This window comes from Coregonus clupeaformis, chromosome 21 (genome assembly GCF_020615455.1).
Source record: "Coregonus clupeaformis isolate EN_2021a chromosome 21, ASM2061545v1, whole genome shotgun sequence".
Taxonomy (NCBI): domain Eukaryota; kingdom Metazoa; phylum Chordata; class Actinopteri; order Salmoniformes; family Salmonidae; genus Coregonus; species Coregonus clupeaformis.
In genome coordinates, this window is record NC_059212.1 from 16,873,583 (window position 1) to 16,899,508 (window position 25,926).

Consider the following 25,926-nt stretch of genomic DNA (forward strand, 5'->3'; position numbering starts at 1 on the left):
GTGTGTCACACTCTGCCAAATGTCTAATTGGTGTGTTGTAATCCAATCAGTACAGGAGCAGCAGCCAGGGGTAGAGTCAGGGGGATACATCGTATTGATTGTCCTGTTAAATCGAGTGCTATTATTTTCTATCAGATCCAATTGATTACACAGCTGTGAGTGCAAGAGCACAGAAGAGAGAGAGCGTGTGTGTATGAGGGAGAGAGAGAGAGAGAGAGAGAGAGGAGAGAAAAATTGAGCGATAGAGAGAGTGGAGAGAGGGGGACAGAGAAAGAGATAAAGGGAGAGAGAGCAGACTGGCAGAGTTATGTGCTGGCATACTCTCCTTTCCCCCAGCTTTTTCTCTATCTTTTTTCATTTTTCTTGTCATGTACATTTTTTCCTTGGAGCTGTTTGCGACGGTGCTCAAATGAGGACAATACACATCCCTAGGTCTCGTGGGTGACTGGATCTGGATTTGTTCATTCTTTACACCATCCGGAATTCAGCGTGTGCATTGCATTCACCTCTGCATGTGTTTTCTGTACCTGAGCCACGTGCCTTTGAGATGGAGCCCTGAGATTTAATTGAAAGTGAAACAGGTAGGATGGATCACTTCTGAGATTTTCTAGTTGATAGAAAATGTTGTTTTCAGTTGCTTTTTAAAGAATGCTTTGTGTGTGATTTTCATGCGAGCCATTTCCGGCTTAGGGAATTTTCACTCATAAGGGATGGATTTTGTTGTGTTTGATTTTTAGAGAATGTTCAGAGGATGTGATGGAGGAGACCATAGAATTAAGAGTTAGAATACTGGAATGGACATGAACCTTCTTATGATGGTCGAAAGGTCAGCCATGTTGGTCAGGGAGTTGGTCAACCATGGTTTGCCAGTGATGTGATAAGATCATGTTTAAAACAATGAATGTGAAAAATGTTTCTGCACTGTATGTATGTTAGCTAGCTATCCAAACAGTTATGGAGGAATGATATCATTAATTATTCAAATTAACTGCCAATATGCCAACATTCCATTCAAACAATGCAGTCAATCCCTAGCCATACACTGTCTCAAATCAGTTGGTGATAGGATTTAGACAAGTTGTAAATGCAACAATTAAGTGATAATCCCATAGAAGCCGGTGTTTGGAGGATGTTGGCATGGGTGGTTAGGCCCGAGACAAGGTCGGCTTCGAGGGCATTATCACTTTTATACAACGGGCTACCAACATATTCCAATAATGGTTGACATATTTTCATTAAAAACTTTCTTTTGATGATTTTATACATAGTATTTCATTTTTCCACAAGATATAGTCCCGACACAAATCTAGGGTTGCTACCCAATTCGGCTGGTCGTTCGTTCTATCGGTTCGGTTGCCAGAGATGCGACCCAGTCGTTCAGTCTTTTTGTTCTGTATCTATGGACACGACCCAGACGTTCGTTCTAAATGTTCCATTGCCATACTGGCTGGCAACATTCTTATCCCTTGCTTGCTAGCTAGCCAACTCCGGCTAACTTACAGTCATGTCAAACATTGCAGCCAGAATAACAACAAAGTAGGTGCATTTGCATTTGTTTAAGCATTTTACATTTATTTGGATACATCCATAACAATGAGCTAATGAGGTGCGATTTCTCCTGGCATAGAAAATGTGCTCTATCGCCAGGACATTGTTGTTCAAAGGAGCTAGCCAACAACACAGCTTACACAATCACTTCAAACTGAAGCTGGAAAGACTGCAAACTAGGTGCACTTCATTTAGTTTTACCTGTTTTCAATTGACATTCCTTTGTATATATCCATAGAAATTATGGTGAATTTGAATATTGAAACAAAATTGCAAATGTCAGAGAGACAGACAGCAAGGTTTATACAAATCTCTGCTATTGAAAACTAAATGTTAGTCTAAAAGAAATGTGAGATAATGTCTAGATGCTTTTTATAGATCCAGTTTATAAATGGCTTGGCTGGGCTGATGAGACAGTGGATTGCGCAGTCAGATGGAAAAGAGTAAATAGGCATTTTAACATCATATATTTAGCCGGTGGTAACTTGTGGAATAGACACTGGCTGGAATGCGGTTTTAACCAATCAACATTCAGGATTAGAACCACCCATTGTAGAAGTACTGATATTGTATCGTATACTAGCACTCACAGCTTTCCAAGAAAACAAAATCTGAGACATATATGGTCTGTTTACAATGGCTTAGGAAAGTATTCACCCCCCTTGGCATTTTTCCTATTTTGTTGCCTTACAAACTGGAATTAAAAATTGATTTTTTGGGGGTTTGTATCATTTGATTTACACAACATGCCTACCACTTTGAAGATGCAAAATATTTTTTCTTGTGAAACAAACAAGAAATAAGACAAAAAAACTGAACTTGAGCGTGCATAACTCCCCCCGCCCCAAAGTCAATACTTTGTAGAGCCACCTTTTGCAGCAATTACAGCTGCAAGTCTCTTGGGGTATGTCCTTCAAAGATATCTTTAAGTCATACCACAGATTCTCAATTGGATTGAGGTCTGGGCTTTGACTAGGCCATTCCAAGACATTTAAATGTTTCCCCTTAAACCCCTCGAGAGTCGCTTTAGCAGTATGTTTAGCGTCATTGTCCTGCTGGAAGTTGAACCTCCGTCCCAGTCTCAAATCTCTGGAAAACTGAAACAGGTTTCCCTCAAGAATTTCCCTGTATTTAGTGCCATCCATCATTCCTTCAATACTGACCAGTTTCCCAGTCCCTGCCGATGAAAAACATCCCCACAGCGTGATGCTGCCACCACCATGCTTCACTGTGGGGATGGTGTTCTTGGGGTGATGAGAGGTGTTGGGTTTGCGCCAGACATAGCGTTTTCCTTGATGGCCAAAAAGCTCAATTTTAGTCTCATCTGACCAGAGTACCGTCTTCCATATGTTTGGGGAGTCTCCCACATGCCTTTTGGCGAACACCAAACGTGTTTGCTTATTTTTTTCTTTAAGCAATGGCTTTTCTTTGGCCACTCTTCCGTATAGCCCAGCTCTGTGGAGAGTATGGCTTAAAGTGGTCCTATGGGCAGATACTCCAATCTCCGCTGTGGAGCTTTGCAGCTCCTTCAGGGTTATCTTTGGTCTCTTTGTTGCCTCTCTGATTAATGCCCTCCTTGCCTGGTCCGTGAGTTTTGGTTGGTGGCCTTTTCTTGGCAGGTTTGTTGTGGTGCCATATTCAATTTTTTAATGATGGATTTAATGGTGCTCCGTGGGATGTTCAAAGTTTCTGATATTTCTTTATAACCCAACCCTGATCTGTTCTTCTCCACAACTTTGTCCCTGACCTGTTTGAAGAGCTCCTTGGTCTTCATGGTGCCGCTTGCTTGGTGGTGCCCCTTGCTTGGTGGTGTTGCAAACTCTGGAGCCTTTCAGAACAGGTGTATATATACTGAGATTGTGGACTTTATTTAACTAATTATGTGACTTCTGAAGGTAATTGGTTGCACCAGATCTTATTTAGGGGCTTCATAGCAAAGGGGGTGAATACATATGCATGCACCACTTTTCCGTTATATATGTTTTAGAATTTTTTGAAATAAGTTATCTTTTTCATTTCACTTCACCAATTTTGACTATTTTGTGTATGTCCATTACATGAAATCCAAATAAAAATCCATTTAAATTACAGGTTGTAATGCAACAAAATAGGAACAACGCCAAGGGGGATGAATACTTTTGCAAGGCACTGTACATATATTTTAGAGGCCATTTATACAGAAAATTGGTATAGAACCCATATAAACTGTTTTTTTAATTATATGACAATATTTTAGGTTGACTATAATTCCATTACAACATTTCTGACATAACATGCATAAGTAAAAGCAGAACATGCATCATCTATGCCTCAACTGCCATTCATTCCAATTAAACTGGTTTTGGATTTCTACCTGACCAAGATGACTGCCATTTTCACCCCATTATGGAACTTTGAGAGTTTATGACATAGCCCCTCTAGTAATTTAATAGGATCTCTATTGAGGAGACAGAGACAATATCAAACCCTTAAAATGTTAGGGAGAAATTCAGCAGACACAGTAAAAAGTATATTTGCAGTGCTGTGTACAATCTGTGCTCAATGAGGTGCTTTTGTGATGAAGCAATTCAAGTGAAAGCAGCCATTTAGAGTATAAATCCATGAACTGACAGACTAGTGAAGCGCACATCAAAAACCAAACATCAGAGGGTAAAAAGCAGGCAGCTCATATTATTCAATTTCAGTTTGCATGGCTGGATAACTTCAAGGTTTTGAGGCTACCGATAGGTGTGTGTGTGTGTGTAAATGCTTTAGAGCAGGCATTTGATGTGTATGAAAAAAATATATATGTATGCACTCACTTAACTGTAAGTCGCTCTGGATAAGAGCGTCTGCTAAAATGACTAAAAAATAAAATTAAAAAAGGTGTATTGGCAGGATAGTGTACTACACCCTAGTGTATTTCATTATGTTGTATGCATGTTTGTATTTTAATGGAAGGGCACCTTCATTCTCAGTGTGAAAACAAAATAATTGGTGAATATTCGTAATTGTTTACGTTTCTTAAAATCATATTCGCGATTAACATGGGTAACCGGGATCACTCTTCCGGGAACACTTCACATTTCTCGAAAATGTGAAAAAATACAATGACAAGACCCGGGAAATTATACAACATTTCCCCCAATGTCGCACTAACGCAATTCCACAAAATACACAACATGCGCAGCAGCAGATTAGCAAAACATTTCATAGAACATTATCAAAACAGGTTGTCGCATGGAAGCCTATTTACTTCACACAAAGTCACCATAAATTCAAAGAACACACACAATTGCCACTGCCAGAATGCACACGCGACCCGAATGCAGTTAATAAACCCTACTGGGTTGGAAACCCCTACAGCAGGGTTCTCCATCCCTGTTCCTGGAGCGCAACCATCCTGTAGGTTTTCACTCCAACCCTAATTTAGCGCACTTCATTCTAATAATTAGCTGGTTGATAAACTGAATCTAGTTAGTTACAACTTGGGCAAAAGTCTACGGGAGGGTAGCTCTCCAGGAATAGTGTTGGAGACCCCTGCCCAACAGTATTGGCGCGTTTAAAACAACTGGGAACTCGGAACCGGGAACTCTGAAATCTCAAACTTCCAACTCGATTTGAATGGTCATCCAAATCGGAATTCCAACTATGGCCTCTTTCTAGAGCGCCAACTTTCCGACCTGAAAATCACTGATGTCATGAATTGACCTTGTATTTTTCTGAGTTCTCAGTCGATTTGAACGCGGCACAAAGCCTATAAAATCACGTATGCCTCTTTGAGCTGTCATTGTGACTCTTCAGACAGTCACAAATTTGATAGGCCTATGCACAATTCACTACATAGGCATCTCTGTCACAAACATGCAGTCCTGTCCTAGAGCCAAGGCTATTTTCCTATCCAGTTCCAATCCCACTGAAACCCAACATCCTGACTCCTGTCTCGCATGCAAATTCCTAACTTTATTCTGTAATCCATAGGTTGCATTATCAAAGCACATCTCACCTATGCATGTCAAAATACCATATAACATGTTTTACGTCTCGTACTTGCTGGCCATATGAGAGCTTCGGTAGAGAATGTGTGATCAACAAACAGTATAGATATTTTTTTAACAGAATTTGTCCCCGTTAAGATACAGTACCTTGATATTTAAACTATTTCCACTCTTCATCTCCCCGTTATTCATGAGCTGATCTGCTATCTGTATAATCATCAACTCGATTTTGCCAAATATAGGAGATATTCTGTCATTCGTTGAAGGTTATCTAGCAAGCCTAGCAACTTTGGTCATTTGACTTTTGTTTGATTGCCGTTCCAAAGTTTGTATGATTCGACAACGCTATGCTCGGGGTGAGCTCTATGTGTCCTGAGCACGCTCTGTGTCGAGACAGCCTACTGCTGAAATGCACTGAATTCATTGAGGAACGTGATATGACTAAATATCTGTTTCATTTCCTCTGAAATCTTTACATAGTGGCGCAGCCAAGCCAAAAAGGTGGCGCAGTGGGAGAACCCTGAAATAGTGACCATATGTTGGTTTTAAACGCTTTAAATGGGCACTTCCGATGATTTTTGCGGTATTTCCCGGGACTCTCAGGATAAATATGAATTATTCCCGGTATTGAAACTTTGTATATTTTCAGGAAAATATTCATCCCTAGTACATATTGCACTAACCCTTGGGAATAGGCAACATTTAATTATGCTGTCTTAGTTTCTCAGCAATATCTTGCTGGAATTATACCTCCACTACTGTGAAATATACCTCAGCTACTGTGGAATATACCTCAGGAATTGTGGAGTAAAGTGTAGCCTAAGTGTTAATGGTGCAGCCAGCTATGACTCATTGGGACATCAATAACCTTTATTCCAAACAGGTATGGAGTGCTCCTCTGTCTGTTGAAATTGTTGGAGTGCATGTACCAGCATTGACAGTGGGCTTGTGAATGGCTTTTCACACCGCCTCAGGCAGTATACCTCAGACAGACAACCGAATCTCACATGACATGTGAATGTAGAAGTTGTGCAGGGATATCACTCCATCTGTAATGTTCTAAATCGGTCCTGGTATAGGTGAAAGTGTAGGTTGAAGGTGAGAGATTAGTGGCATCCAAAATGGCACCCTATCCCCTATATCAGGGTTCTTCAATTCCGGTCCTGGAGGGCCGAAACACCTCTGTTTTTCATCCTCTCCTTCTAATCAGGGGCTAATTCAGACCTGGGACACCAGGTGAGTGCAATTAACTACCAGGTAGAAATAAAAAACAGAAGTGTTTCGGCCCTCCAGGACCCGAATTGAAGAACCCTGCCCTATATAGTGCACTACTTTTGGCCCAAAGTAATGCACTATATTGGGAATAGGGTGCCATTTCGGATGCAGACATTATATAACAGTCCAACACCTCACTCAAACCAGCCTCGAGTGATGATTATCTGGCCTGACCTAACTGACGTTAATGAAGTTACCCACTGGGCACAAACTGGTTGAATCAATGTTTTTTTCCATGTGATTTCAATTAAATTACATTGAACCAACATGGAACAGATGTTGAATTGACGTCTGTGCCCAGTGGGTAGCCTCCATTAAAAGCGCTGTGGGTTTGATCTCATCGTCTTGAATTGACTTCAGTTGCAGCTTTCAGCATGACGGCTTAGTGTAAATCTCTGACATCTGAGGGGGAATGCAACCAACTGACTGACAGCGCAGAGAAATACCCACCATTAACTAATTTTGCAGATTAGCAGCTAAACTCTGCAGAATACTTTCATTTTATGTAGGTTTGGTGTAATCTTACCTGCACACCTTATATCAACTGCCTCTCAAAGAGTCCCTTCTATCCAGAGCCCATCAAGCAGCTGTCTTGTTCTACATCATCTATTTTAAATGGGTATAGTTTCACCGTCATTTAGCCCAGAAAGTAGCTTAGAAGCTGTCCTTCAGCAGACCTCTACAAAATAGGAAGTCTTAATATTACAGTATGTTGATATGCAGACATCCATCCTTACAGTGCTGTCATCAGGGTATGCAGTTGAGTAATGGCTGTGTGACGCGGCTCAGACTGGCAATGTACTCAAGCCCCAAACCCTACTGACCAAAGGAAGTTAGGATAATTGCTAGACCCTTTCATAATGTCAACATCATGACGTGTGGTTAATTGACAGACATCTTGTCAAAAACAGGCTACCACACAAACAGTATTTTTACTAGTACGTTTTGGGGTTTACAATGTTTAAAAGTCCTAGCTACTGGAGAGAAAGATGGCCACCACCCCCAATAGGCTGCCCATCAGTATGTTGCCTGTCCGTTCACTTGTCGGTCCGTTGTTGGCACATGTTGCCTCACCACTGGCACAGGGGGAAGAACAGAGCAGGAGTTCTCAAAAACAAGCAGTCCCTCACTCAGTTCAGAAAATTGACAGTCCCTAATCTGGTCAATAGTAGACATTGTGCATCGTAGCACTCATCGGTCGGCTCTGTCCAGGTGGCAACAAGGTTTGGTTGCGGAGACATAGCATGGCAGTGGCGAACTCATACGAAGTCGCGGTCTATGTTCTCACCAGCAGCAGAAAGGAGGAATTGAGCTGGGTGCTCCTTTTTACATGTTGCACATGGCTCTTTAAGCTCATCAGGCTCAGGTGTGGCAGTTCCCAGGTGTGCTGGTTGCCGTGGTGATCAACAAGGGGGAGGGAACTACAACGACACAATAAATGAGACAGAAAAGAGACAGCGTACCAAAATAACTTTAAAGGACAATACTAATATATAGGCTATGGCGACACGTCAGTCATAACAAATCACCTTACAGTGAAATGCTTATTATAAGCCCTTAACCAACAATGCAGTTCAAGAAATAGAGTTAAGAAAATATTTACTAAATAAACTAAAGTAAAAAACAAAATAAAAACGAACAAAATAAAATTACACAACAATAACAAGGCTACAGTTGAAGTCAGAAGTTTACATACACCTTAGCCAAATACATTTAAACTCGGTTTTTCACAATTCCTGACATTTAATCCTCGTAAAAATTCCCTGTTTTAGGTCAGTTAGGATAACCACTTTATTTTAAGAATGTGAAATGTCAGAATAATAGTAGAGAGAATTATTTATTTCAGCTTTTATTTCTTTCATCACATTCCCAGTGGGTCAGAAGTTTACATACACTCAATTAGTATTTGGTAGCATTGCCTTTAAATTGTTTAACTTGGGTGAAACGTTTCGGGTAGCCTTCCACAAGCTTCCCACAATAAGTTGGGTGAATTTTGGCTCATTCCTCCTGACAGAGCTGGTGTAACTGAGTCAGGTTTGTATGCCTCCTTGCTCACACATGCTTTTTCAGTTCTGCCCACAACTTTTCCATAGGATTGAGGTCAGGGCTTTGTGATGGCCACTCCAATACCTTGACTTTGTTGTCTTTAAGCCATTTTGCCACAACTTTGGAAGTATGCTTGTGGTCATTGTCCATTTGGAAGACCCATTTGCGACCAAGCTTTAACTTCCTGACTGATGTCTTGAGATGTTGCTTCAATATATCCACATAATTTTCCTTCCTCATGATGACATTTATTTTGTGAAGTGCACCAGTCCCTCCTGCAGCAAAGCACCCCCACAGCATGATGCTGCCACCCCTGTGATTCACGGTTGGGATGGTGTTCTTCGGCTTGCAAGCAACCCCCTTTTTCCTCCAAACATAACAATGGTAATTATGGCCAAACAGTTATATTTTTGTTTCATCAGACCAGAGGACATTTCTCCAAAAAGTACGATCTTTGTCCCCATGTGCAGTTGCAAACCGTAGTCTGGCTTTTTTATGGTGGTTTTGGAGCAGTGGCTTCTTCCTTGCTGAGCGACCTTTCAGGTAATGCGATATAGGACTCGTTTTACTGTGGATATAGATACTTTTGTACCTGTTTACTCCAGCATCTTGACAAGGTCCTTTGCTGTTGTTCTGGTATTGATTTACACTTTTCGCACCAAAGTACGTTCATCTCTAGGAGACAGAACGTGTCTCCTTCCTGAGTGGTATGACAGCTGCGTGGTGTTTGTACTTCCGTACTATTGTTTGTACAGATGAACGTGGTACCTTCAGGCATTTGGAAATTAATCCCAAGGATGAACCAGACTTGTGGAGGTCTACCATTTTTATTCTGAGGTCTTGGCTGATTTCTTTTGATTTTCCCATGATGTCAAGCAAAGAGGTACTGAGTTTGAAGGTAGGCCTTGAAATACATTCACAGGTACACCTCCAATTGACTCAAATGATGTCAATTAGCCTATCAGAAGCTTCTAAAGCCATGACATCATTTTCTGGAATTTTCCAAGCTGTTTAAAGGCACAGTCAACTTAGTGTATGTAAACTTCTGACCCACTGAAATTGTGATGCAGTGAATTATAAGTGAAATAATCTGTCTGTAAACAATTGTTGGAAAAATAACTTGTGCCATGCACAAAGTAGATGTCCTAACCGACTTGCCAAAACTATAGTTTGTTAACAAGACATTTGTGGAGTGGTTGAAAAACAAGTTTTAATGACTCCAACCTAAGTGTATGTAAACTTCCGATTTCAACTGTATATACAGGGGGTACCGGTACTGAGTCAATGTGCGGGGGTACAGGTTAATCGAGGTAATTTGTACATGTAGGTAGGGGTAAAGTGACTATGCATAGATAATAAACAGCGAGTAGCAGCAGTGTAAAAACAAAGGGGGGGGGGGGTCAATGTAAACAATCCGGGTGGCCATTTGATTAATTGTTCAGCAGTCTTATAGCTTGGGGGTAGAAGCTGTTAAGGAGCCTTTTGGACCTAGACTTGGCACTCCGGTACCGCTTGCCATGTGGTAGCAGAGAGAACAGTCAATGACTTGGGTAACTGGAGTCTTTGACAATTTTTTGGGCCTTCCTCTGACACCGCCTAGTATATAGGTCCTGGATGGCAGGAAGCTTGGCCCCAGTGATGTATTGGGCTGTACGTACTACCCTCTGTAGCGCCTTACGGTCGGATGCCGAGCAGTTGCCATACCAGGCGGTGATGCAACTGGTCAGGATGCTCTCGATGGTGCAGCTGTAGAACTTTTTGAGGATCTGAGGACCCATGCCAAAACTTTTCAGTCTCCTGAGGGGGAAAAGGTGTTGTCGTGCCCTCTTAACGACTGTCTTGGTGTGTTTGGACCATGATAGTTTGTTGGTGATGTGGACATCAAGGAACTTGAAACTCTCGACCCGCTCCACTACAGCCCTGTCGATGTTAATGGGGGCGTGTTCTGCCCTCCTTTTCCTGTAGTCCACGATCATCTCCTTTGTCTTGCTCACATTGAGGGAGTGGTTGTTGTCCTGGCACCACACTGCCAGGTCTCTGACTTCCTCCCTATAGGCTGTCTCATTGTTGTCGGTGATCAGGCCTACCACTGTTGTGTCGTCAGCAAACTTAATGATGGTGTTGGAGTCGTGCATGGCCACGCAGTCGTGGGTGAACAGGGAGTACAGGAGGGGACTAAGCACGCACCCCTGAGGGGCCCTGGTGTTGAGGATCAGCGTGGCAGATGTGTTGTTGCCTACCCTTACCACCTGGGGGCGGCCCGTCAGGAAGTCCAGGATCCAGTTGCAGAGGGAGGTGTTTAGTCCCAGGATCCTTAGCTTAGTGATGAGCTTTGTGGGCACTATGGTGTTGAACGCTGAGCTGTAGTCAATGAACAACATTCTCACATAGGTGTTCCTTTTGTCCAGGTGGGAAAGGGCACTGTGGAGTGTGATTGAGATTTTGTCATCTGTGATTCTGTTGGGCAGGTATGCGAATTGGAGTGGGTCTAGGGTTTCTGAGATGATGGTGTTAATGGTTAAAAAAATTAAATGATTTATCCTTTATTTAACCAGGTAAGACCCACTGAGGTTAAAAACCTATTTTGCGAGGGCAACCTGGCAAGAAGGCAAAACAGGGAAATAGCAGCGTGTACATAATATATCACAGAAAAATACAAAATACACACAAAATACAAAGTGTCACAAGTTACAGATACAATTGAAAGATTAGAAACAACTGCAGCTATCACAAACAGTGTTGTCGATCAGAGTCTAAAAAACAGGCAAGGACACTAACTCCCCTAACTTTAATATCTTTTGAAACATGTTCCAGGATGAAGGGGCATTATGGGAAAAATATTGTTTCCCCATCTCAGTTCTAGCCTTAGGAACAGACAAGGACAGCAGTGACTGTGAACGAAGACTGCATTGAGTGACTGATCTGGTCAGTAAGGAACAGAGAAACAAAGAGAGTTGTCCTATCAATGCTTTGTACACAAAAGTGTACCAGTGCTTTAGCCTCCTGGTGGAGAGAGAGGTCCATTGCACCATAGCACACAAATCACAGTGATGGGTGAGTAATCTAGCATTTGTAAAAAATCTTAAAGCATCATGATACACTGTGTTCAGAGTTTTGAAGGTACTTGCTGAGGCCTGCATATAGACAATATCAGCATAATCCAGCACTGATAAAAAAAGTGCTTTGAACAAGATCCTTTCTGACTAACATTGAGAAGCAAGATTTGTTCCTAAAATAGAAACCCAATTTCAACTTCAGTTTCTTGGTCAAGTTATCAATGTGCTGTTTAAAATTCACGCTTTTCATCTAACCAAGTCCCAAGATACTTATAGGAGGTCACCATATCAATTTACTGGCGTTTTATAGTTAAAATCTGCAAGTGACTCCATCTGTTAACTTTCAGGGAAGAGAAAGGCTGGTCATGTGAGCCATGAGCAGCCTTTCAAAGCACTTCATGGCTACCGACGTGAGTGCTACAGGGCATATTCATTTAGGCAGGTTACCTTCACATTCTTGGGCACAGGGACTATGGTGGTCAGCTTGAAACGTGGGAATTACAGACTCGGTCAGGGAGAGGTTGAAAATGTCAGTGAAGACACTTGCAAGTTGGTACACGCCCTGGTAATCCGTCTGGCCCCGTGGCCTTGTGAATGTTGACCTGTTTAAAGGTCTTGCTCACATCGGCTACGGACAGCATGATCACACAGTCGTCCAGAACAGCTGGTGCTCTCATGCATGCTTTAGTGTTGCTTGCCTCGAAGCGAGCATAAAAGGCATTAAGCTCATCTGGTAGGCTTGCGTCACTGGGCAGCTCCCAGCTGGGTTTCCCTTTGTATTCCGTAATAGTTTGCAAGCCCTGCCATATCCGACGAGCGTCAGAGCCGGTGTAGTAGGATTCAATCTTAGTCCTGTATTGACGCCTTGCCTGTTTGATGGTTCGTCTGAGGGCATAGCAGGATTTCTTATAAGCGTCCGGATTAGTGTCCCGCTCCTTGAAAGTGGCAGCTCTAGCCTTTAGCTGGGTGCGGATGTTGCCTGTAATCCTTGGCTTCTGGTTGGGATATGTACGTACAGTCACTGTGGGGATGACGTCGTCAATGCACTTATTCCCAGATTTGGGCCTGTTCTCCTGAAAGCAGTATATCCTTCACGTCGGACTCATTAAATAAAAAATATTTGTCCAGTTCGAGGTGAGTAATCGCTATTCGGATGTCCAGAAGCTCCTTTCGGTCATAAGAGACGGTAGCAGCAACTTTATGTACAAAATAAGTTACAAACAATGCGAAAAAACAAACAAAATAGCACAGTTGGTTAGGAGCCCGTAAAACGGCAGCCATCCCCTCCAATGCCATTTTGAGAGGAAGGGCATACAGTGGATAACTATTATGTGCTGTTATGGGATATGTTACCAAAAATGTTAGACCATCTTGATATTGACAGATACCCATATACAATTTTGTCCTCTATATAATGTATTGTACTGCTGTAGTTGGTATATGACCTCTTACTGTGGCCCCCTCTTCTGTCCAGATTTGGCAGCTCCACTGGCATTTCTAAGGCATGCACTCAAGAGTATTCCAGGCAATTATGGCCTACCAGTAGTGTGCTCAGCAAAAGTTAGAATTCACACAGGTAACATTTACAAAAGCCAATCCTAAATCAATCTTGTCATTTCAGCAACAATTCAAATGGTGTTTACGTAACAAATTTTTCCCATTCCCAAGGATAAACCAACAGTGGTGTGGTCTAAGAATAAATACTGTGTCATATGCACCTTGGCTGCTTCAAGAGACAAATAGCTCAAGGACAGACTCATTGACAAATTGTGTGTCGTTCACTAGCATGGAAATGCAGGTGTATAGAGGTATGCATGATTGTATTCCATTCACATAGTCCCAAAACTATGACTCATCTCCCTATGGCACATCTTGACACATCTACTAGAATGATTTTTACTAGAATGATATTGATTAGCGCTCATGTTTTAGACAGGTCTAACAAAACTAACACAGCCACCCATCAAACTCCAAAACAAACTCTAAACCAACAAAAACAGACATCAGGTCATTCTGTGAGAACATATAGAGAATAATAGAGCAACAAGAAAACCGACCTTCTCTTGCTTCAGCACCTCCACTACACCCCCAGCTTCCACAGCACCCAGTCAGAATAACTAGAGATTGATGCTGATGCCGCTTGCCAGTTATCTGCTCTTTAGCAACTCTATCACTTACTCAGAAAGGCGCCCTGTCACTGACAATGTCCACAGGAATATTTGATGGACCTATACCGGTGATCCCAGACAGCGATGAAAATTTGGCCACAGAAATAACACGCTCATGAGATAAAGACTGTCAAGACTCTGTAAAGGCCCATTCCTCCGTTTCTAATTTATCTGACACCCCAGTGTCAGAGGATGAGGGAAAGTAGGATGACAGGAAATTGGAAATACTGTAACAGTCCCCAAATGTTGACAGCAGTTTGGAGGAAAATGGAAAAGGAGATTCGGAAGGGGTCGGAAGGGTTATAAGTGGCTAGCCAGCTCCTGAGGAAAAACCTAGAGTGAGCACACTTTTATGTGCAGAGAGAAGTACAAAGCATATGAAGTTGAGAGAACAAAAAAGAGGGGGAAATTACGATGGGAACTCTATGTGATGTAAGACGCACACTCAAGTGCTCTGAGCCAGGGGAGGAGAAGAAAGAAAGACAAAAACTTAAAAAGAAGTTTCCATCAAATGGCTGATACCGTTTCCTAGTTTAGCTTGAAAGAGACAGAGAGAGAGAGAGAGGCAGGAAATTATCTTGGATTTGAACCTACTTCATGGGAAGTGTAAATTGGAACATTTAGAACAATCTTTACATTACAATGACATCTAAGATATGTTGGGTTCTAAGATACTGTAGTTAACCTTTATCGAGAGCTGTTTTAGTTTCTTAACACAGGAAGTGGAAAATAAATTGACCTCCTTTAAACTTTGTAGAGAATAAAATGGACAGTTCCAAGATTACCTTCAATAATGCATGTATTGCCCTGCACAACTTTGCCATTCAAATGAAGATGATCAGTGCTATAATATAAAGTCAATACAGATATGGTTTCTTATCACATCGTTTTTTTCTTGTTGGACCTTATATCAGGCCCCAGCTTGTGCTTTCTGACACCCCTTTTGTAATCTCAGTCACACACCACCACTGCCTCAGCCATGACAATAAATTACCAGTAGCAGTGCCCATCCGTCATCTTTGACTAATGCCCAACTGTGGAATTTCAATGTGACATTTATATACAATTTCAAAAGATAAGAGAAGGCTCCACCATGTGCATGCCCTCCTCTTCTAAATTGCCAGCTGCCTAGCTGCCTGGAAGTAAAGCACATTTCTGGATGGAAAATTTGAATGATGGAAAGCTTTCATCACTAAACCCATTGCAATTTATTAATTTAAATTACTAAAGCCATTGTCAAAGCTTAGACAAATAAGACATGAATCATAATTTGGATACACAGGCATATTGTATATAATAACCAAGGCCAGGAGTTTTTTGCTGACTATGTGACCAGGTAAAGCTATGGGGCCAGTTACAGTGCTAATATCACTTAATATACTGTAGTTCCAATTTTCCACTTTGAAGATATTACATATCCTCTCTCTTCATCATATCTTGACTTCTCAAATGTAAATGATTTGTAATTGTGATTGGTCCTACCTATTTAAGTCAGTTCATGTAATTTATGTCTTCCTTCCTCTTAGGCGAAATACTCCCTGACACCATGTAACACTGATGCCGAATTAAGCCGATAGTGGATAATGGGACCTTGTCAGGTCCACTCATTGTTAAGGAATTACTGTGTCTCAAGGCTTTGGTTAAACTAGTTTGCATTAAATGTTGATTTATTTGATGAGCGCTCATTCTATGTGATATGCTGATGTAGTTGCCATACATTGGAAAAATGCTTTTAAAGGACCTCCCAATAGTATAACCCTCTCATTCAATTATATGTTGCCGTTATATCCTAAAGCCTCGTCATTGTCTTTCAAATATCAATTAGCATGACACGCACAGTACAAAAGGCGCTCCTTGATAGATTTGTTTATATTATGAGTAGGGAAGACCAGGATTGGTTGTCTCACGGGTTGGTTATCACAGTATTTATTACTCCCAATCTAAATGGCACTGTGTAATATTTTCTTTGGAAATGTTTGAATTATGGGAACATCCATTAACAATTATGTTAGTTGAAAAGAGGATAAGGACAGCTATATTTCAAACCTATTTCTGAGTTCCTAGGTCAAGCCATGCGGTAACTAGCATCTTATTTAGCATGGGGGGGGGGGGCTGTGGATGGTTGTCCCTATCACCCAGCGACGTCATTAGGCCTGAGCAATTAGCCCTGAACATTTTGATGGTAAAAATAATAATAACTAATAATAATAACTTCAGTTATGAGTTTCCATAACCACACATCACTTGCGGTAGGCAGTATTAAAATATATTTTCTTTACTGACAAATGTTATGGACAAAAAGAAACAATACACTATACTGTGCTAGGCAGTAGCAGGCACTGCAAGAAGGGTCCTTGCTATCCGGGATCCTTGGGACGTCCCTACCCCATTGAAGTTGACATTTGAAATGGTTTAGGTAAGGGTTAAGGTTGGGTAGGGGTTATGGTTAAGGTTAAGGTTTGGGCAAGGGTATGGTTTAAGGTTAGAGGTAGGGTTTAAAATACAGAGGCCCTTAAGCTATGTGTCCTCAAATGTTATGTAATCTACCGTTAGCTGGAATAACTGATAAAATTAAATGAATCTTAGAGGTCTTATATCCTATTCCATTCTACAGGTATTTTTTGGGGGGCTCATGTCTATTTATATTCATATAGCCTAGGGGCTATGTAGGTTCTTATCTGTCATGTTTGTCCTGGTAGTAACTCTAAAACTAAATAATGTCATGTTGCAACTCTACCTTGCTTCCTTGCAGATGAGCCAAGGAGGAGGACAGATGAGAACAGCAGGCTAGTGGAGCACTTAGAACAGCAGCAGCCAGGGGCAACTGTTAGGGAAGAGGATGATTTAGGTGACCCAGACACAGGCCCAAAACAAGTTCAGCTACCCCAGTAACCCCTTGACCGTTTTGAATTGCAAAACTAAAGAGACACACCAGACAAGACACATAGACAGCAACAGAATAATAGGTGATGATGAGAGACACACAACACTTTTCCTGCATGGGACTCCAAGAGCTAAGGAGTGTTTTTTAGGCCAGCGCAAGAGACAGAGGCTATAAAATTAGAAGGTTATTATGCATAACCCATCATTAATTAGCTAAATGTATAATTTAAAAACAAAGTGACCCCAAAAGCCAGATGGAGATGGGTAAATTAGACGCGCATTCTTTCTTTATATTACTGTAGCATAGGCTATGCTGCAGCTAATAGTGGCCTACCTGTCACAAGAAAAAAAGTTACCATGATGAGATGATAGGTCTACATGCATTGTGAACTGTGCTCCATACTGAGATGGGTCTGTCACCAGCCTGAGCCTTGATTCATCATGCAGAGGCCGTAGAGAAGTCAGATTTAGACATTGCATATACTGTAATTTAACAGTTCTATTTCACCCTGTAATTTGTACGCTGGGAGTCGGGAAGCAAGTACAGGGAGTGAATTTAATAATAAATAATACATGGAACAAAACAAGAAACACAAGTAGCGTACAGACATGAAACACAATAACAGAGTCAATAATGCCTGGGGAAGGAACCAAAGGGAGTGACAGATAGGGGAGGTAATCAGGAAGGTAATGGAGTCCAGGTGAGTCTCATGAGGCGCAGGTGCGCGTAACGATGGTGACAGGTGTGCGTAATAATGAGCAGACTGGGGACTTTGAACGCCGGAGAGGGAGTATACGTTACACACCCCATGTTGTTCATATAAATAATTTGTTATAATTTACCGGTTTCTCGCAGTTATTTATCCAGGGAAAAGGGAGTGGTTTTGGGCTGTAAATCCCAGTAAATCTTGGTAACCAGGTTCCCGATATTCAACCCTAGTGTGGAGGTTTTTGGCAATTCACTGTAGATGTATGTGTTCCAGAGTGAGAGTACACAGTGTTCCAGAGTAGACAGACCCACAGTAACTACTGTAATTGAGTACTGGCAGTGTCTGCTGTGGCAGGTGGGAAGGTACAAGTTACCTGAAAAAGATCTAATCTCTCAATGTTCTAATCTCTCAATGTCATCTCAAAGTGCACAAAATTCATGCATTTAGCTGTTGAAATGTATTGTCTTTTTTTGCTGGTGGAGGATGCCCCTGGACCCCCCTACTAGCTTTGGGCTAAGCCCCCAATGTCTTCGAATCCTAGAAACGCCCCTGCCATCAACTCCATTATAATAAATCCAAGCTCTTTTGTGCTTGTGCTACACACCCCCACACGCACACATGCGTGTGCAAAGACATGCATACACACACAAAATTGCATATAGTATGTTATTCTCACGGCATAAAATGCTGAATTTTGTTATATAATTCGATCAAATATGGGGCTGGTTGTCACAAGTGGACAGAGTGTGTTTCATAGCTTTTAACTCCGTGTTGGAATAATATATGAGGATAAAAATGGTCCCCATTTCAACCCAAGATCTTGGTCTTTCTCCCAATATTAAAAAGATTATTGTAAGATATACTGGTGCTGAGAAATACACACTAGAGTAAAAAGTGTGACAACCAACCCCGGTCTCCCCTACGGTTTTACATAACTCAACATGGGGCCCACCAACACGGCCACTGATAATGTTGGCAGAGGTAAATAAATAAATGAGGCTGAAAAGATAAATCACCTCCCTATCCTTCGACTATGTGGGGGGAAGATGATGGATGGCATGGGAGTCAACTGTGAAGGTTTGATGACTTTGGGGCTCTGGTAGGTAAACCTTTTTTTCCTCCCATAAGCCCTTTGTTTTATCACATTCTCAACTCTGCTTGCTTCCACAATACTATGTGCAACCCTCCCTCCCGTTTATTTTTTATGTGCTGACACATTCGCTGTCATCTCAGTTAAAAATGTCCTGTGGTCTGGTAGGGCTTCACGGTCTTTGTTGCACATAACTCTTCCCTCCACCTCACTCTCCTGAGTCTTATATTATTAATTAGGATTCCTTTAGGAGCGACACTCGCCTTCAAGCAAATTCACCCCTCTGCTTTGAGCTTGTTACACCTTAGCCCAGTCCCTGAGGCAGCAGATGTAGAGAAAGAGAGAAAGAGAGAGAGTGTGTGTGTGTGTGTGTGTGTGTGTGTATGTGTGTGTGTGCGTGCGTGCGTGCGTGCGTGCGTGCGTGCGTGCATGTGTGTTTGTGTGTGGGAGAGAGTAAAAAATGTGAGGAAAATGCTGAGATGACAGTATGTGTGTGCATGCATGTGTGCGTAAGAGAGAGAAAGAATGTGAGAGCATCTGTGTGTGTCTACGTGTACCAGTGTGTTGTTTAGTCGGCCAATCAGAGCCCCACTCCAGAGCTGCAGCAAGCAAGTGAGGCAACAACCTGGCGGATTGGGGAGATGACTCCACTGAGGTGGATTGGGAGCAGCAGTAGACAGATAGGGGAGAATCTGTTCACAGCTCACTGTTCACACACCTTATCATCTGTCTGGAGAGGTAAGGTAAGGGCAAATTGTTCAGCACTTTCAATCCATCTCTCTCTCTCTCTGTTGTCATAGCTTTCACATCTGCTATGGTCTGTCGTGCTACTGCTGCTGCCTCTGCTGTTGGATCCTCTGAAGCTGCTTTTGCCTGTGGTGAGCGCTGCTGCTGTGAAAAAGTGTGAGTTAATTTATGTTTTATTCACGCTGCTTCAGAGCCTCTCTATACGGCCAGGGGATTGTGAGAGTGAGAGCCCTGCTGCCATATTTTCAATGGTTTTATTGTTTGAGCTTTATTGGAGGTGTCCTTTTTATTATCACCAAGGTATCTATCAAATTACCATAGTACTTTTCATAGCCACTCATAGCTCCAGCTCTCAGATGGAACTAAACAGGAGAGCTGGAATCCTGTGGAACAATTTAACTGCTCCATGATCAATTCACTGCAGTCTAGCAATTGGCTGTGTTAGTGCCTCAAAAGATGTAACTGGTTAAAGAACTGGAAAATATGTGATGGTTCTGCAAAAAATATACACCTAATGTGTAGAGGAAGTGTTGAATTTCTGCAGGTGCTGATTTGTATAGAATAAGGGGGTATGTAGGCTGCTATTCTAAAATGTAATGTAGTGCATTTGTCAGCTGTGGCTCATTACCTTATGATTAGAGAGATCCATGCTAAATGTATGCATAATTCCCTCCATTGAAATGCCAAAGCAATTCTCCTGAGTTCCATTTGATCCAGAGGGGGGAAGGTTTAAAAGACTCACTGGGACAGCCTGTCTCTGCTAGCTACAGTACTAGATACCTCTTCACTAATGCTTTATGCAGTGGGGATGTCAATGACTCAATGTGCCAGACCCACGTCAAACCTTCCCTTGAGTCATTCTCTGTATACTGCTAATCCTGTAATGAGCAATCATTCTCACCATCATCTCCTGAGATTTACTAAAACTCCACAGGGGGTGGTCTGTCCTCCTTTCCTCTCCCTCCAGTCTCCACAAAGGGAAGAGGTTACCAGAAGCCAAGTCAAGTGAGATTCTTTGTGGGGAGCAAAAACCACCTGCTAGGTTCTGTAGATCTCAAACCCTGGGAGATGAGTCTTATGAAAGACATATCTGGGCTAATCTCATTTGACCAGTATGTGGTGGATTCATGGTGGTCCTGTAATGTTTTACTCCCACTATAACCAGCGTTGTCAATAAAGATAGTTAATGCATTGTCTACAGAAATATCTCAAAATGTCATTGTTGCCAAACTTATGACAACAAGCAGGATGTAGCATTTCAGACATTGTGTCTTGGCTGAGTGCAATTGTCAGCAGATTTTGTTAGCAAATGGCCAGATTAACAAAATACGACAGACCTTGGTCTTGAAAAGACCTACAGTATAAACTTCCAAATATAAAGCTGCACTTACAGCAATGCAAGGGTCCAAGCTTTTTAGCATAAAATTAGCAAGCTGAGTTTGTGTATTTGAGGTTTAAGCCCAGCTAGCTACTGTATCCCCCAGTAGCCTAGTGTTGAGGGCCATACCCTGACATGCCCAAAGCTGTGTTAGCTAGTGACTTGATAGTGAAGTGTAAGGCCAGCCTTCTCAATAATAGATAATGTAGTGAAGTGACCAGTAATTGTATTTCTCCAGCATACATCTAATTGTATGGTGCTGGCTTGACATAGGTAAAACCTAAGTTTCAGGCTAGTAGCTGATTTAGCTAGTTAGCTGTAGGCTACAGATTGGCTCAGCTGTACAGCATGGCTAAGTATAAATAAAACCATAATTACCCTTAGAGTTCAACATGACTCTTGAACTTTGTGCAGGGGAAAAGGGGAGGCATATGCATATGTCTAAGCTACAGTACACAACTCATCATAATGTTTGCCACGGCCTCAGATGTAGTCTCAAGGTCCACAGAGTATTTCTCTCCAATTAGCGTCATAATTAGCAACGTTAGAAACAAATCAATTGCTAATCTGTTTTGTGGCCCTCAACTAATCAGAATGAATAGTTGCAACACCATTACCCTTGAATTGCATACAAGGACAATCAATTACCTATTTTCTATCAATTTTCCATGGTATATTTGGAAAAAGATTGGATATTTGATTAATATGTTGTTTGCCTGGAATAATGTTTAACTATACTGCACAAGACAGATGTGGGTGTTTTCAGGGTAGAAGTTTCATATTTCCTTTGAAATTGAGCGTAGAGAGAGAACCTGCAGAGCTATATCCACTATATCTCACTGACTGTTATATGTAGCTACATGTATTTCTGCTGTCATTCTTAATAAAACCATGTTGAGGGATGTAGCAATAGAGTGAATATTCAGTGTGAACCTAGTGCTTATAGCAACAATTGCACATGCTACAGTCCCTTCAGAAAGTATTCATACCCCTTGACTTATTCCACATTTTGTTGTGTTACAGCTTGAATTAAAAATTTATTAAATGTTTTTTTCTCACCATCTACACAAAATACCCTATAATTAAATATATATTTAGAACATTTATTGAAATTAAATACAGAAATATCTAATTTACATACAGTACCAGTCAAAAGTTTGGACACACCTACTCATTCAAGGATTTTTCTTTATTTTTAGTATTTTCTACATTGAAGAATAATAGTGAAGACATCAAAAATATGAAATAACACATATGGAATCATGTAGTAACCAAAAAAGTGTTAAACAAATCACAATATATTTTATATTTGAGATTCTTCAAATAGCCACCCTTTGCCTTGATGACAGCTTTGCACACTCTTGGCATTCTCTCAACCAGCTTCACCTGGAATGCTTTTCCAACAGTCTTAAAGCAGTTCCCACATATGCTGAGCACTTGTTGGCTGCTTTTCCTTCACTCATTTTTATTTGTTTATTTATTTTACCTTTATTTAACTAGGCAAGTCAGTTAAGAACAAATTCTTATTTACAATGACGGCCTACACCGGCCAAACCCGGACGATGCTGGGCCAATTGTGCGCCGCCCTATGGGACTCCCAATCACGGCCGGTTGTGAAACAGCCTGGAATCGAACCAGGGGGTCTGTAGTGACGCCTCATGCCCTGAGATGCAGTGCCTTAGACCGCTGCGCCACTCGGGACCGCCACTCTGCCGTCCAATTAATCCCAAACCATCTCAATTGGTTGAGGTTGGGTGATTGTGGAGGCCAGGTCATCTGATGCAGCACTCCACCACTCTCCTTCTTGGTCAAATAGCCCTTACACAGCCTGGAGGTGTGTTGGGTCATTGTTCTGTTGAAAAACAAATAATAGTCCCTCTAAGCACAAACCAGATGGGATGGCATATCGCTGCAGAATGCTGTGGTAGCGATGCTGGTTAAGTGTGCCTTGAATTCTAAATAAATCAATGACAGAGTCACCAGCAAAGCACTCCCACACCATCACACCTCCTCATCCATTATAATGAACTTATCCTCTGTAGCAGAGGTAACTCTGGGTCTTCCATTCCTGTGGCGGTCCTCATAAGAGCCAGTTTCATCATAGCGATTGATGGTTTTTGCGACTGCATTTGAATAAACTTTCAAAGTTCTTGAAATGTTCCGGATTGACTGACATTCATGTCTTAAAGTAATGATGGACTGTCGTTTCTCTTTGCTTATTTGAGCTGTTCTTGCCATAATATGGGCTTTGTCTTTTACCAAATAGGCCTATCTTCTGTATACCACCCCTATCTTGTCACAACACAACTGATTGGCTCAAATGCATTAAGAAGGAAATAAATTCCACAAATTAACTTTTAAGAAGGCACACCTGTTAATTGAAATGCATTCCAGGTGACTACCTCGTGAAGCTGGTTGAGAGAATGCCAAGAGTGTGCAAAGCTGTCAAAGGCAAAGGGTGGCTACTTTGAATAATCTAAAATATAATATATATTTTGATTTGTTTAACACTTTTTTGGTTACTACAATTCCATATGTGTGATTTCATAGTTCTGATGTCTTCACTATTATTCTACAATGTAAAAAAATAGTACAAATATAGATAAACCCTTGAATGAGTAGGTGTGTCCAAACATTTGACTGGTAGTGTAAGTCTAAGAGTTTTCCACACCTAGATTGTGCAACATTAGCCCATTATTCTTTTCAAAATTATTCAAGCTCTGTCAAATCGGTTGTTGATCATTGGTAGACAACCATTTTCAGGTCTTGCCATAAATGTTCAAGTAGATTTAAGTCAAAACTGTGAGGACAGGCGCTGGGAGACAAGAAGCAGGTACAGGGAGTGAACATTTAATATAAACAGACATGAACCAAAACACGGCCAGCGTCTGGACAGGGGAAACATAACGACATTAATGCTGATACGGGGATCAAACAGAGGAACAGACAGATATATGGGAGGTAATTAAACAGTGATGAAGTCCAGGTGAGTCCAATGAAGCGCTGATGTGCATAACGATGGTGACAGGTGTGCGTAATGATGGGCAGCCTGGCCCCCTTGAGCGCCAGGGAGGGGGAACGGGAGCAGGCTTGACAAAGACTGTAACTCGGCCACTCAGGAACATTCACTGTCTTCTTGGTAAGCAACTCCAGTTTAGATGTGGCCTTGTGTTTTAGGTTATTGTCCTGCTGAAAGGTGAATTCATCTCCCAGTGTCTGGTGGAAAGCCAGAATTTGCCTGTGCTTAGCTCCATTCCGTTTCTTTTTTATCCTTTTACTCAGCAATGTGATGTATTGGATTTTTCCCAAACATAACACTTTGTATTCAGGAAAATGAAGTTAATTGCTTAGCCAATTTTTTTTCAGTATGACTTTAGTACCTTGTTGCAAACAGGATGCATATTTTAGAATATTTATATTCTGTACATGCTTCCTTCTTTTCACTCTGTCAATTAGGTTAGTATTATGGAGTTACTACAATGTTGTTGATCCATCCTCAGTTTTCTCCTATCACATTTACATTACATTTACGTCATTTAGCAGACGCTCTTATCCAGAGCGACTTACAAATTGGCCAGTGGGATAACCACTTTACAATTTATTTATTTATTTATTTATTATTATTATATTTTTATTTATTTTTTTTGGGTGGGGTAAGGGGGGGGGTAGAATGATTACTTTATCCTATCCCAGGTGTTCGTTAAAGAGGTGGAGTTTCAAATGTCTCCGGAAGGTGGTGAGTGACTCCGCTGTCCTGGCGTCGTGAGGGAGCTTGTTCCACCATTGGGGTGCCAGAGCAGCAAACAGTTTTGAATATCAAAGCCATTAAACTCTGTCGCTGTTTTAAAGTCACCATTGGCCTCATGGTGAAATCCCTGAGCGGTTTCCTTCCCCTCCGGCAACTGAGTTAGGAAGGATGCCTGTATTTTGTAGTGACTGTGTGTATTGATACACCATCCAATGCCTAATTAATAACTTCAGCATGCTCAAAGGGATATTCAATGTCTGCTTGTTTTATTTTTTCCATCTACCAATAGGTGCCCTTCTTTGCGACGCATTGGAAAACCTCCCTGGTCTTTGTGGTTGAGTCTGTGTTTGAAATTCATTGCTCGACTGAGGGACCGTACAGAGATAAGGTAGTCATTCAAAAATCATGTTAAAAACTATTATTGCACACAGAGTGAGTTCAGCAAATGTTTACTCCTGAACGTATTAAGGCTTGCCATAACAAAGGGGTTGAATACTTATTGACTCATGACATTTCATCTGTTCATTTTTAATTAATTTGTTTAAAAAAATACAGAAAATAATAAAAAAAAAAATTAAAAAAATGGAAACACATAATTCCAATTTGACATTATGGGGTAGTGTGTAGGCCAGTGACACATAATCTAAATGTAATCCATTTTAAATTCAGGCTGTAACACAACAACATTTGAAAAAAGTCAAGGGGTGTGAATTCTGTCCATTATTTATATATATATATAATAACGTGGGTGAAACAGTATGTGAACATTATGAAAGTGAGCAGCGTTCAGTGCCTCTATGGACTTTACAAAATATAAAAATACAAAAATATTATCGCAACATGCAACAATTTCAAAGATTTTACTGAGTTACAGTTCATATAAGGAAATCAGTCAATTCAAATAAATAAATTAGGACCTAATCTATGGATTTCACATAATTGGGAATAAAGATATGCATTTGTTGGTCACAGGGGCGTGGATCAGAAAACCAGTCAGTATCTCATGCACCGCGACACATCTCCTTCGCATAGAGTTGATCAGGTTGTTGATTGTGGCCTGTCTAATGTTGTCCCACTCCTCTTCAATGGCTGTGCGAAGTTGCTGGATATTGGCGGGAACTGGAATACGCTGTCGTACGCGTCAATCCAGAGCATCCCAAACGTGATCAATCAAATCAAATTGTATGTTACATGCGCCGAATACAACAGGTGTAGACCTTACAGTGAAATGCTTACTTACAAGCCCTTAACCAACAATGCAGTTTCAAGAAAAATATGTGTTAAGTAAAAAATAGATAAG

General features: G+C 41.3%; 1 protein-coding gene across 4 annotated transcripts in view; it reads left to right on the top strand.

Annotated features, from left to right (window-relative positions):
• Nucleotides 1-275: 275 nt before the first annotated feature.
• The window catches only part of cdh18a (cadherin 18, type 2a), a 69,225-nt gene continuing 43,574 nt past the window's right edge, over nt 276-25,926 (top strand). Inside the window, exons 1-2 of one of the 4 annotated variants that reach the window (XM_041842119.1) lie at nt 276-581; nt 19,554-19,656. The gene's annotated coding sequence lies outside the window, so the exon portion shown is untranslated. Of the gene's footprint in view, nt 582-19,309; nt 19,657-25,926 lie in introns of those variants that run through there. The other 3 variants (XM_041842121.1, XM_041842118.1, XM_041842120.1) reach the window with 3 other exon arrangements.